Source organism: Semicossyphus pulcher, unplaced genomic scaffold (assembly GCF_022749685.1).
Source record: "Semicossyphus pulcher isolate SPU_LCO1_2020_fin unplaced genomic scaffold, fSemPul1.0.p SCAF_8, whole genome shotgun sequence".
Taxonomy (NCBI): Eukaryota; Metazoa; Chordata; class Actinopteri; order Labriformes; family Labridae; genus Semicossyphus; species Semicossyphus pulcher.
The window spans coordinates 10,780,611-10,793,624 of NW_027211759.1; positions in this window are offsets into that span (position 1 = coordinate 10,780,611).

The window sequence follows — 13,014 nt, forward strand, 5'->3', positions numbered from 1 at the left end:
GAAGATTTTCATGTGAATAAATGTCTGTTAAGTCACTATCTATCGCTGAATGAGGTAACTCAATGATGATTGAGCCTATGGCCCACTGATGAAAGCCTCTGCATTTTCAGTATTACAGACTGGGTGTCTGTGGCGACTTTAGCGGAAGAAATCACAAGCAGCGCCCAGTTAGTGACGCGTTTTCAATCACCCAGCAGTGGTTGGTCTGTCAGAGAGGGTAGGCGGAGCTAAGCGGCTGTTTTTCCGGTCTCTGCAAGTGTTGCGAGTAAACAGTAATCTACTATGGCTGAACAAACAAAGAAAAGATCGATGACTACAGATACAACTTCAAAAATAAGTGAAAATCCAAAGAAAAAGAAACAAATTCGACGCTCAGATGAAGGCAAACAGTCTAAAAAGGAAAGCGACCGTCAGCGAGAAAAATCAAGAGTTACAACCGGAGCCAACCGTGGACGTCACACATGCAACACTGTCTGGATATCTGGGAAGTGTGCTCCTGCAATTACCGTTTATCGCCATAGGTGCTGCCAAAGAGAACGAAACTGAAATGTTCAAGATTAACACTTTAAGGAAAACATATTTGTAGGTTTTGGTTGTACAACCAAAATATTAAACTGAAAAGATGCTAAAAAATTTTGTTGGAGCTGAGGAGAACTTGAGGGTGGGAGTGTGGGATTGTCACTTTGTCTACTTTCTCAACCCTTTCACATTACACATTCATAAGAGCCATTTTGATAAGCGCAGCTTTGACTGAAGACGGATGTGACTGACACCTGAGAAAACCTGTTTAAGTCAACATCCAACCTGTAACCACACATGAGATATGTGTATTTTCTTTTAATGTAGGCTAAACTTTAGTTTGAAGCTTGATCCCAGATCCGCACAGTGTTTTGCCTTTTCTCCATCAGTATGCTCCAGTTTTTCTCAGCTTCAATCCGCAGCACCCAGATAAATCACACAAAACCACAGACAAACAGCCAAGCTTCATCTGTATTCGCTCCAACTCAGGGTCCCGGCCAGGTACACAACCCTGTGATGTCACATTAAAGCTGCTGCAGTCTGGGGATCTGGAAAAGAGATTGGGGAGCAGGAAGTAGGACATGCAACAAGAGGGTAAAAATCATCTTTGAAAATTTCCTCAGGGGGCTCTGAAGGTATCTTCACACAAGCCATTGTCACACGCAGGCCCACACACACACACACTGGCACATACCGATGTAAGGTTCAATAGCTGTTGTGATCCATTAGGGGAATGATAAGGGGCGTGTGGCGGGGAGAAGAGTATGGATCTCGATGCAAATTCTCCGTCTCCTGACAGAATGAAAAGACGATTCTTTAGAGGAAAGCATGCGGCTGTGGCAGGAGCGGGGCGGCTTCACTGGGGCGAAAGAGGAAGGCTGGTAAACAAGAATTAAATGATGCCGAGTGCACGCCGAGGCTGGCGGCATGACATTTCTGCTCCGTGAGATTAATAATGAAGGAGATTACAGGCACCTCGATGGGGACACACAAATGAGACAAAACCCAGGAAGATTATTAGAAGGCTGACAGCCCACGTCAAATAACAGAGAGCCCCAGACAGCTGTTGTGAAATTAATATTTTATGGCCTTCCATCAAAGACCGCAAGGAGCGATCTCTACTCTCAACGTGCTTGACTTTATATCGACAAAACTGAGGTGGAGAATGTGCCGGCTGTCATTGTCACTATATAATGAGGGATGTTGTGACTGTACCATAAAGGGACAGAGGATGAAATAATTCAGGTATGCTTCAAAGAGTTATAGCTTTTTCTGTGTGTCTCACTGCCAAACCTATTGTGCTCTGAATCAAACGTGACACCGGGGTCTCTAACATCTGAGGAGCCAGGATGATATGGGAGGGGGCAACTGGAGGTCAGGAATCACTTCTGTGCCGATAAAGATATTTTACTTATTTTATAATAAGCTCCTACATTTCAGAAAACTGTTTGGAGGCAATCGCACCCTCGCAAAAAGGGACGGTAAATCTTTCTTTTCCATTTGCAGCAAGCCAAAAGGCAGAATTATGTCTGAGCGCTGTTACACGCCTGTTTAATAGTCTTCGAATCATGTTGCGGTGAGGAATCTTGATGTAGACTGACAGGAAGACGGGATGAAACAGATGTGGATTGACAGCTGAGTTTAATTTAATTCCTTATTTTGGTCTGGGTGTTGATTTTGATTTCTGACAGATCCCTCACCTTCCACCACCTTTTCGATTCCCCCCCTGCCCGAGAAGCCGTGGACGTTACTGCTGATGGACATCTCACAGACTCTCTTAAACAGACAATGCCTCAGTCTATGTAAAGCTTAAAATGTGTCATGGAAGAGCAGGGTAACATATTACTTTTCTGCCCCCGTAGGGGACAGGATGTGTTTGACGTACTGTATCCGCATAACCAGCTCAGCGAATCACAGAAAAATAATTGCCTCTTTTGCAGATGTGGCAATTCCCTCTGACGAGACCTGGTGAAATGTAAGCCGTTCAATCGTATAGCATCCCTGGCATTTGAGCACGAGGCCGAATGTAAATAGCTGGTGACGTGTGGTGATGCACGGTTATATCAGTGTAGCCAAAGGTCATTCAGCTTTGCAACAGTTGTTCATCACCCGACATGTTCGCGCTGTTGTCATGGGAGATAGAATGTATTGCTTTCTATTTGGTAAATGTATTTAATTTCCCCACACTACAAACCCCATAATGCATCCAACAATGCAGCAGCATATAGATGTGACGTGGCATGCGATACGTTTAAAGAACTACTGCATCGTTCAAGAAGCTCCAGTGATTAACAGATGTGCTGAAAGCTTCCCTTAGTATATCTTAACTGAAAGAATCACCTCTGTTATCTCCGCTGACTTCAGAGTGTCGACATCATCTGCTTCCCAGCAGTGGTAAACCATTCAGCGTACGATTAAGAATCTCCGAATTTGTATTTGCATGACGTGAACATCCCCAATTTGACCTCTTGTTGTGTGTTCCTGTTCAGTGTCTGTAAAGGATTAATAGCAGGCATTATAGTGAGCGGAGCATGACATGTAACGATGCCCATCATTCTCTTAAAAGACACAGCAGGACGTTTTATCGTCTGCTAATGTCTGTCTGTTAAAGCTGTGGGAGCCAAATAATGCCTTATTGATGTACGCTTCAGCGGAATTATCTCACCTGTTTGTCACCATATTGCTTAGATTACATCCACTCCTGCCTTTGGGGAGTTGCCTGAGGTGTATTAAAAGAGATTCACTGCTACGTCTATCAGTCTATCAAAGGTCTCAATGTAACCCAAACCATCATTCTAATTTTTTACCTTTCATAACGGATCAAAATGCCTCTGTTCTCTGATGACCGTACATAGCAACATACTGTGATTCATATTTGGAAATGTATATTTATAAAAACATCCTGTATTCAGCATGCTGGTTTAGCTCAGGTGGTAGAGCAGGTGCCCTGTGTACAGAGGGAAAGCCTCTGGGTTTCGGGACCCGCATAGGCTGCAGGTTCAACGCCAACTTGCCGCCCTTTGGTGCATATTAGGGCTGTCGCTTTTCGATCGAAATTCGATATATCACTCGAACCTGGTGAAATATTAATAGTTCAAACTGCAATAATGTGATCAAATTGAAGCACAGCAGAAAACGCTTGCCCACGAACAAATTAGTAATCTGCTTTCCAGAGTCCCAGCATGCTCTCACGTTTAAAGTAGTGTGCCTTGTATTCCAACAGATGGCGATAATACGCTGCCTGCTACAAACCAATCGAGGAAACGAGCCAAGCCGTCGTTAACCTTTCCTGCTTCAGCATCCCGACCGTAGTCAGAAAGCACAGGGGAGACTTATTGCCGTTCCGCAACACGGCACGGCCGAAGCTGTTGCTAGCTTTGGGGCTAAATCTCGTCAATTTAATACGCGAGCAGCATGCGAGCGAGACACGGGGGCGTGGCTTGCGTCTTGAGGAGAACACAACAAACACTAAACTGTACATTAGTTCTGTTGTTTATGCAGCTACCGATCACTCTTTTCTCTGCTCTTCCACTGCTCCGACACTTCACGTAACTCATGCACACATTTATGTTCTCTCTCACTCCCAAAACAGAGCTTCTAGTATAAGACCATGCTACAGTACTGATTAGCTCAGCACCACCACACCTCAGAAGCGCTGTATTTACCACTATATATCCAATATGTAGTGCACCACTACGCACCATAATATTTCATAGTTATGGTTCATATTTTTTAAATTTGCTATATTATAACCAATATGTTTATCTGACCAAAACCTTGACTCGTACCTTTCTGTGCAAAAGCTCTTTGTGTGTAATGTGTTCTTATTCTCATCAAAAAACCACCAAGGAAAGGAAATTAAATAGTCTGTTCACATCTCAGATAAATATTGAAGCCTGTGGATCAGTGGTTGAATTAATGGAATGCATTAGTTCAACAATATGACCACACATGAACGGCTATCAGGTCCCTCTGTGTTCCTGATCATCAAAAGAAATATTGGCCGAGCTATTCAGCCTCCACCGTTGAATGGAATCTAATTTACAATATGCCTACAAGACCTTTTTTATAGTAATAAGAGGTGAGCTTGTGCGCGTGTGAGGTGGAGGCAGAGGACTGTGCAGTAGAATAATAGAGAATATTAGAGAGGACTACCATTCAAATGCACGCTACTATAGTGTGTGCTTTTATTATATAATAATAGGATGTCGAACAGCGAACAAAGCCGATCTGTGCCATAAAGCTGTGACGGTACACCCACTTGTCTTTTGTCTGACTAGCAGCATGTTGTGCCAGTGTTGAATGGCGTCTGGTAAAGAATACAACAAAATGATTGTGTTTTCCGAAGGCCTGGCCCACACGACGAGATGTTTAAAATCTTAACAGATTTTGAAAACGTGAGAGACCCCACACAGGACGACAAATAATGATCGATGTATCCGTTTTGTTTCTATAGTGAGGAGAGCAACGATATGACCAACAGCACACCACGCAGTAACATTGACCAACTCTCTACTGCCAGTCAAACACAGCTCAAGAGTAAACACACATGGCGGACGACGGGCAGAATTGGGGATTTCTTTGGACTACTTTTTACTGAAACTTCACGAAGAAAAAACTATGGATGAAGTTGTGGAGACGGCGTGAACATGCGCTGTACATGCACATATGTTACAGCTTGATCTCCACATTTTACAACGTGAGTTGTGCTTCCTCCTTTAGTCAGCTTGCTTACCAATTGGCTACTGTTTCGTTGAGTTCCAGTACTGTAGACCCTGGATAGTATGATTCATCATTTTGAAAAGGGCTTGTTGTTTCTCAGACATTGATGATGAGCAGATGATGAAAGAACTTCCGCTGACACCGACTTGTTTGTATAAGCATAGGTTTATTACAAAGAATCGGCATCAGTCAGGTTTCATGAATACCTGGGAGATCACCTCGGCCAAATAGTGTCTCCCCGAAGCACATTTCTACATGCACTTATATATGATCGGGGTGTGTATATGTTTCTTCTTCTTCACATATCAGGACAGAGACCCTCAGACTCTCAAACTGGGGGTTGTTACATCATCTTATAAGGAGTGAAACTCTTCTCATTGTACATTTTGTTCCTTACATCATTGCTAAACAGAGTATATGGTGTTCTTTTACTACTCTTACACAGGATCTTCCAGAATCTTCCATGTAAGCATTTTCACCTCAGGTCAGATACTTCAGGCTCAAATAACGAAATATCTTAAGAACTGATATCCCCTGAAGTAGGTTAAAACTTCAGTAAGTAAAAGTACATTTAAAAAGTAGAACGAAAATGTCGCTTTTGTTTTGTTCATTACGTTTTTGTTGTCATAATATAAACAATTCAGTTGGGTATGTATCGAAAGTTTGAGTTAAAACATTTTGAACCTGATATCTTTACTTGAACTTGATATTGGTCTTTTCTTCAGATTTTCCTGTAAATCTAAATATGAGGTGCGTGCGTACAGTAATACCAGGGAAACAAACGTATCTGCGTCTGCATTCTTATTTGGCTGGTAGTTTGGTCTCTAACTGTGACTAATAGCCTAATTTCCTCACCAAAGATGCCGGGGCGGAGCCTGATTTATCTTCTCATATGCTCATATGGGCAGATTTGCCCACAATAGATGTTTCCTGTTATCCTAAAATGCTGGCCTAAACAAAATCACATGCACTTAAGGTAATGAAAACGCCTCCCCTGTAATGGCTGTGTACACCAATCTTCTTAAAACATGACTAATACTGGCCTCCAGAAGCATTTTTAATTGATGGCACTGCAGAATAGGGATGATGCTCATAACTTTCCATACTTTATGAGATGTCTTTGTTCTCTCTGTGCTCATATCCCCAGGTGCCTAAAGATCAGAGGGCACACCTTAGGAGTCCGCAGCTTTAGGGTTTCCGAGATGATTATTATCCGAGCAAAAACCGGACCGCTGCAGCTGCATGAAGAGCCGAGATTAAAAAGGACATTTACATACTGAATCCCAAAAAGCACATTGTTCATGCAAAAACTTCCTACCTAAGTTTCTCTGCAACTTATTTTAGGATCTCACGCAAATGTATCTGCTTCACATAGTTTAACAGATGACCAGAATTATCAGTAAAGTCACACCTTGCTGACCTAGCTATTGTACTCCTCGCATACTGTAGCAACCCCGTGGCCATAAAGAAAACCACAGGGGACCGATCCCGTTCAAACGATGTGCCATGCAGATGTAATATCCAAAAAAGGTGAATTAGGATGGCAGTGATGTGTTGCCTATTTGCCATTGGGAGCATTGGAACATTTGATGGTGTGTGTTGCTTCCAATGAGTATTCCACTGCTCCCCTTTTAGTGAGACTCCAAGGGTTGGTATAAAAATTAATAGCCAGCTAGCTATGATTTATAGACAGGTCCTCATTCCCTGAGACCTTCTCTCTCTACGATGTACCTCTTAATAGGAGCAGGTTTTATTTTGGGATGGAGGAAAGTAGACATAGAGCAAGGAGGAGGCAGGGATATAGCAATAGCTTGCATTCTGACCCATGCTGTCATTGTGTCTGAATGCATTTGTAAGGTGGCGCTGTTAAACCTGACAAGCTGAAGTCGCATCAAACTTTCCTTTTGGACACCAAAGGCCATTTATAATAAAAGCAGTTATCGCAAGTGCGAATAGCCACTCCTCCGTCATAGTCTTTTTTCATTGTAAAACTCAGCACTGTCAAATGGTCTGCAAAACACTATGAAATCACAAGCCATGAATCATTAACCCTGCACCGTCTACTCTAACCTACTGTAATAAAGTATAATGGTGCACTCCAGCCCCAAGGTCAGTCACTGTTAGAAATGCTCCGTTGTTCAGCCGACTGCATCAGCCTCCCTTTTTGCATTCACAGAACCCCTCTGTTGTTTCTCTGCCTCCTTCGGACAGCAGCGCACCGTTTCCTGTTGAATTTAAAGGCAATGCAGAATATCATCAAGAGGAGCTGACACCAGCTTTTTCTTATGTAACCACCAAAGATTCTTCAATGAATTTGAAATGATAACTTTGTGAATGCACATCATAACTCAAACTTCAGCAATGCACCTGAGGATACTTGTCCATTACAATGTGGGTACGGCTCCAGGCAACATTGGAAAATATTGGCCTCACATGGCTTGGGATTTCTCAACTCTAAATAAAGATGTTCTTACTTAGCCTTCTCACACCATATTTTCAGACCCCCATACCTGGACCTTTATTTATGAAGCCCATATGTGCAGCTATGCAAGCTGGGGCGTTTTCATCAGGATTATTTCAAAGGTTTCTATTAATTCAACCCTCTGAGCGCAGCTTTCAACACCACAGACTCACTGAATGCAGCATTTTCATTACCAGGTACATTAAGATGCTTCCCGCAGCTCTTTAGAAAAGACTTCCTCTTTGCGATGACAGGTAACTGTTAACATACTGACAGATTCTGTCAGAACCTCAATGACGATTGCCGATGACTCAGAGACCAACAACAGCCTTGACAAGAAGACATTGATTGTTTGACGCATACAGACAAATCAGTGCTGAATTCAGACGTGTGGTGCTTTATTTCTGTTTTTATATTGGGTTTGTTCATTAAGAAGCACAAATGCTCAACATCAACAAATACTGAAAACAAATGTAATATTTTAATTGTGGTGACAACAGGGATATTTTTACGTTTTACAAATATTTTTAGAGACTCGGGACACCCATATTCTGTTATTTTTTGGGCTTTTAATGCCTTTATTTTTTGAGAGAGGACAGAGGATAGTGGCTGGATTGGGGGAAGAGAGAGTGGGGATGACACGCGGCAAAGGGCCGAGGGCGGGAGTTGAACCCAGGGCCGCCGCATCGAGGACCGTAGCCTCTGTACGTGGCCGCCATATTCTAACCAGGAATTTATGTAGCTGGAAATGTGCAAAGTTAGTGGATGCAGCAGAAGTTAGTTGATTTGTTTGCAATATGCCAATGATGCAAGAGAAGCACTGTCTACATTATGCTGAGGTCACTTCTCACTGGCTCGCTCGCTGCAGATGCATCATGGATTATTCCTAGCTCGACTCGCCCGTGGCAAAGCCTGGGAAAAAAAGCTGAGCTCTGACCAGCGAGGCCTCCTGGCAAGGCTCTCATTACTCAAGAGTGCAGGTGTCTTACTGCTCGGAATGCAACTGAACAAGCAAAAATCTCCAGCCGCTTTACGCTGGGATGCATCAGCCCTTTATGAAAGGAGTGCAGAGATATGAGCTCAGCTCACACTCTGCACGCTACCATTTCATTATGGAGGCGCACTAGGAGCCAATTAAATCAATGTGAATACAGGTTCGGTTATGAAGTTCATTCATGACAGGACTACTTGAATTACTTGAATATGAAACCGTTATTGATGAGCTCACCATGACTAATGAAAAAGCCCACTCCCCAGCAACTATGCTGACACTAAAGTAACAGGAAGGGGGAGGGGATATATGTTTATATTATGTAACAAATGTGGAACAGACCCTGTGCACTGACTCCCAGATATTATTTATTAAATCTCGAGCTTAGCGAGGCAATCACAGACTCTGTATTATACGTATTAGTCATTTCTATTGGATATGGACTCTGACCCACAGCTCATGAATAAGATGAACTGAAACTTTGCAGGAATGTTAATGAGATTCATAGAAATGACAAATGTACAAAGGAGCAAGTGTTACATTTGTATACAGAATAGAGTTTGCATGGTTGGCCACACATGTCAATCATTTCCACCTTGGAGGCAGGTCTAAACACCCAGGTGAGGCACTGGCAGTTTACCAATTCAGACTGGGGAGGTGTAATTCTGACAGGTACTTTATATGTGGGCTGGGTGGGCGGTGAAATTCCAAATATTTATTCTGTCTGAGGTTAGAAATGTTTGAAAACACAGGAGAAACTAACTTCTGGTAACAGTGAGAGCTGAATGTTGCAGTTGCATAGAATGACTCCACCAGCAGGTTTACCCAGCACGTAAAATCTGCAGTGTGTGTCCATGAATAATATAACCAGCATATCTCCATTTCAGGCCAACAGTATTACAATATGTTTTAGGGAGTATTACACATATTCCAATCGCAGTCCAAATAGCGCATGAATGAGGCTTATGCAGTATGCATAGCAGTTTGCTTCACCCATTTTATGAATAATGAATTGTAATTAGAGTTCTAATTATGCTCCGGAATATTCACAGGTTTTTGGTTAATAGGTCCATAATGCATTTGGTTGGGGTGAAAATGAAACAACAAATGATCAATAAAACAGGGGGTGTGAAGGCAAAAAAAAAGAGTCCAAATGGTCCACAGAAGCAATAAAAGATCTCTGCCAGTAATGACACACAAACGCATCCAGCAGAGAGTTTGAATACACAGAGCTGTGATGAAGCAGATTGTGAGACAACAGAAGATTGGACTTCTCAACAAATCCTTAAAACTATTAACATGTGGAACTTTTGTATTATTTTCACAGTTGGTTGTAAATTCTTGGCTATGAAGCAGATTTTTTGCATGGTGTGATGTTGGGTGAGCATGAAGAGTGAGCTGAAGCAAACTTTTATCAAAGCTGAAAGTGTAGTTTTCAAGGAGGCTCACAAAGTGTTCTGCTTAACTAATGTAGGCCTTATTGTCGGTTTACTGCAGTATTAGGCATTGTACTATAAATGATTGACACATTCATCTCACAATTTCATAGTATGTGTCAAGTAAGAAAATCTGAGCAAATTATAGCCATGCTAGTCTGTTGGTCTCTCACTTTGGTGGAGACGAATACATCTCAACTATTTGATCATTCCTTTTAAGAATGGACTTTACATTGGTTCCACTAACGGAAGTTAAAGGGCCAGTTCACCGTTTTTCAGCCTCAGTCCTATCATGCTATTATGGGGAGCTAATGCCTTTATGGTAGAAAAATGCTATTTCGCTCTGTGCCTTTGGAGGAAGCAATCAGCTTCTTCAATGGGCCCTGGAAAACCTCCGGCAGACTACGAAAAACGCTTCATCTGGCGGAGGCTAGGGAGCTCGCTAAACTATACTTCCTCAATCTAGGACGCCCGTCTCCGATGTCATGTCTTGTTCAAAATTGTCAGGTTTGAAATGTAGACTGCAGACCTGAAGATTTTTTAGACGATCCACTGGTATATTCTCGTTGTATTTCCGATTCTGTACCGCTCTGAGTCATCGCCTGCAGCGATCAATGTCCTTGACTGGAAAAATTGTAGTATTTCACGTCAGCGTCTTTTACTGGGCGGTTCCTTTTAGAGGGTTGGGGTTGGGCTGGATGTTGCAGGAATGTAGAACGGGTGAAACAGAACAGAGCACTAGCTTTGACTGGCAGCAGCTTTTTCCAGGGGTGATTTGCTCTTTTAAACCTAGTCCTAATTACGCCTGGTATCAGTGATGCATGTTCATGTAAAGGTTAGTAATCTCCCTCTATCCTGCACATTTCAAGAGGCAGCAGTTACTTTGGAAAGAAATATTAAAGGTGAATTCTGATTGTTCAGACAAACTTCATTCAGAAAACCATGCACAGGAATGAGCGAGAACATCTCAAAGACTAAGAACGGCCTAGATTTGAACTTAATGCCAGCCCTTCACTAAGGAACATTTATGCCCACTCTTGGTGAGAAGAAGGCTCAAACTTAAAATAAAATTAACAGCCTGGATTACAAAAGGGTTAGACTAAGAACCCCGAGCTGTGACTGATTAGTTTAAGACCAGCATGCCTTGTTTGTGCAACCATGGTGAGCATGTTATTATCATCGTATTTCACATATTAGCATATGAGCAGCTAGCATGGCTGTAGTCTCTTCACTTGGTTGTGGTGAGGGGACAAAATACAATGAAACTTGTTAAACACTTCTGCAGTCTTCGGTTTGATTAAAGCACATAAATTCAGAGCAGCTGGCTCAGCATTAAGCTACAATTCTGTCCACAGCACCTGCATACATGCTGTTACATCTGGCATGATAGGGCCAATTACTCCAACACAGCGGGTATGATATCAAAGATCAAAACCACCATCAATTTCTAAAGTGACAGAGATGCATGATCCAAGGCAATTACCAGTTTTTCATACAAGCCTCTGAGATTAGGAAGGAGAGGAGGCACTATGAAGTTGATTGCACCATCACATGTCAAGTGGATCTGTATGTCAATAAATACAGGCTCCCTGAGTGAATAATGTGAGGGGATTTGTAGTTTTTGCTGTTCAGGGAATCCTAAAGGTCATCAGGAAACATTCATAACAGGCAATGGCTGGGTGTGTGTGGGGGTGTGTGAATGGAGCACTGAAGAGGAGATGAACCACTGCTATCTGTTTGACATTTCTGTCAGTACTGGTATTTGAACTGCTGGGGAGCTCTGACAAATGCCATGGCTGTCACAGGCTCGATTTTAATTACACCTGACTGGGTCTTTTAGGGGCTCAGGGATGAACTTAATTAGCTGGGAAGCGTTGGGTTACTTCTGGCGTGGGTTGGTACAACTCGCACCGCTTTTTGTTCTGTTGCTTTTTATTGGCATTTTAATGGTCTCAGTCTATACAGAGTGAGAGAATTAACAAATGAGGGGAGAGAAAATGTGCTCTGGGGATGGCAGGAGTCTACTCTTCTATACGAGCTTGAATGTACATTTTGTTCACTGTATAAACGGAGATGCTTTTAAGTGCCACAGACTATAATGGAAATGGAAGGCGTTAACTATGGTGTGCAACCTCAAAGTGACATTAAATGTGATACTTTGGCATTATGAAACAGAACTGTATGTAAATATAATAGTTTGCAAGTACAACATGCTTTCATAGTGGTAGAAAGCCTGAGCAGTGGGCCTTTTGTCTTGTAAGTAATGCCCGACCAATAAACTGTATTTATCAGAAGGCCAATATGTGGCTATTCAATATTACCATATACATTTTTCTGATATGCTGATAAGATTTTTTTTACAGAACATACAATGCAGACAACAATATTGTGGTAATGTTAAGAATGGTGTAATGTAGTTTTTATCCAGCAGATTGTAGGTGTGTATGAGACTGACTGAGAGAGAGAGTTGCGACATCGCAATGGCGGATAATGGAGCATATTGAAGCTCCACTGACGCGACTCTCTGTATGTATGGCTCTGGATACTTTGTTTGGGGAGTAGGCAGTGCTGCTCGTCCGCTGTCCTCACCCCACGTCTGCAGCACGCACCTGCTTTCAAACACGGCCTCATTAGGACAGTCCTTGTAACACATTGCCCACAAAAGCCAACATAGACCAGATGCGGTCAGCCACATAGTAGGTTTGACCTAGTCTTGTTTTTGGTATTACTCAGCACTGTCTGCAGCACATGTAGCAGAACACGATGGTTGTCTGCGCTAGAATTGGTGGACAGTTATGAGAAGTTTTCTGTTTCTAAACGCAGACTTCCTAGAACCTTTCTAAACTCATATCCTGTAAAATAAGTATTGTATTGGTCTCAAAAAT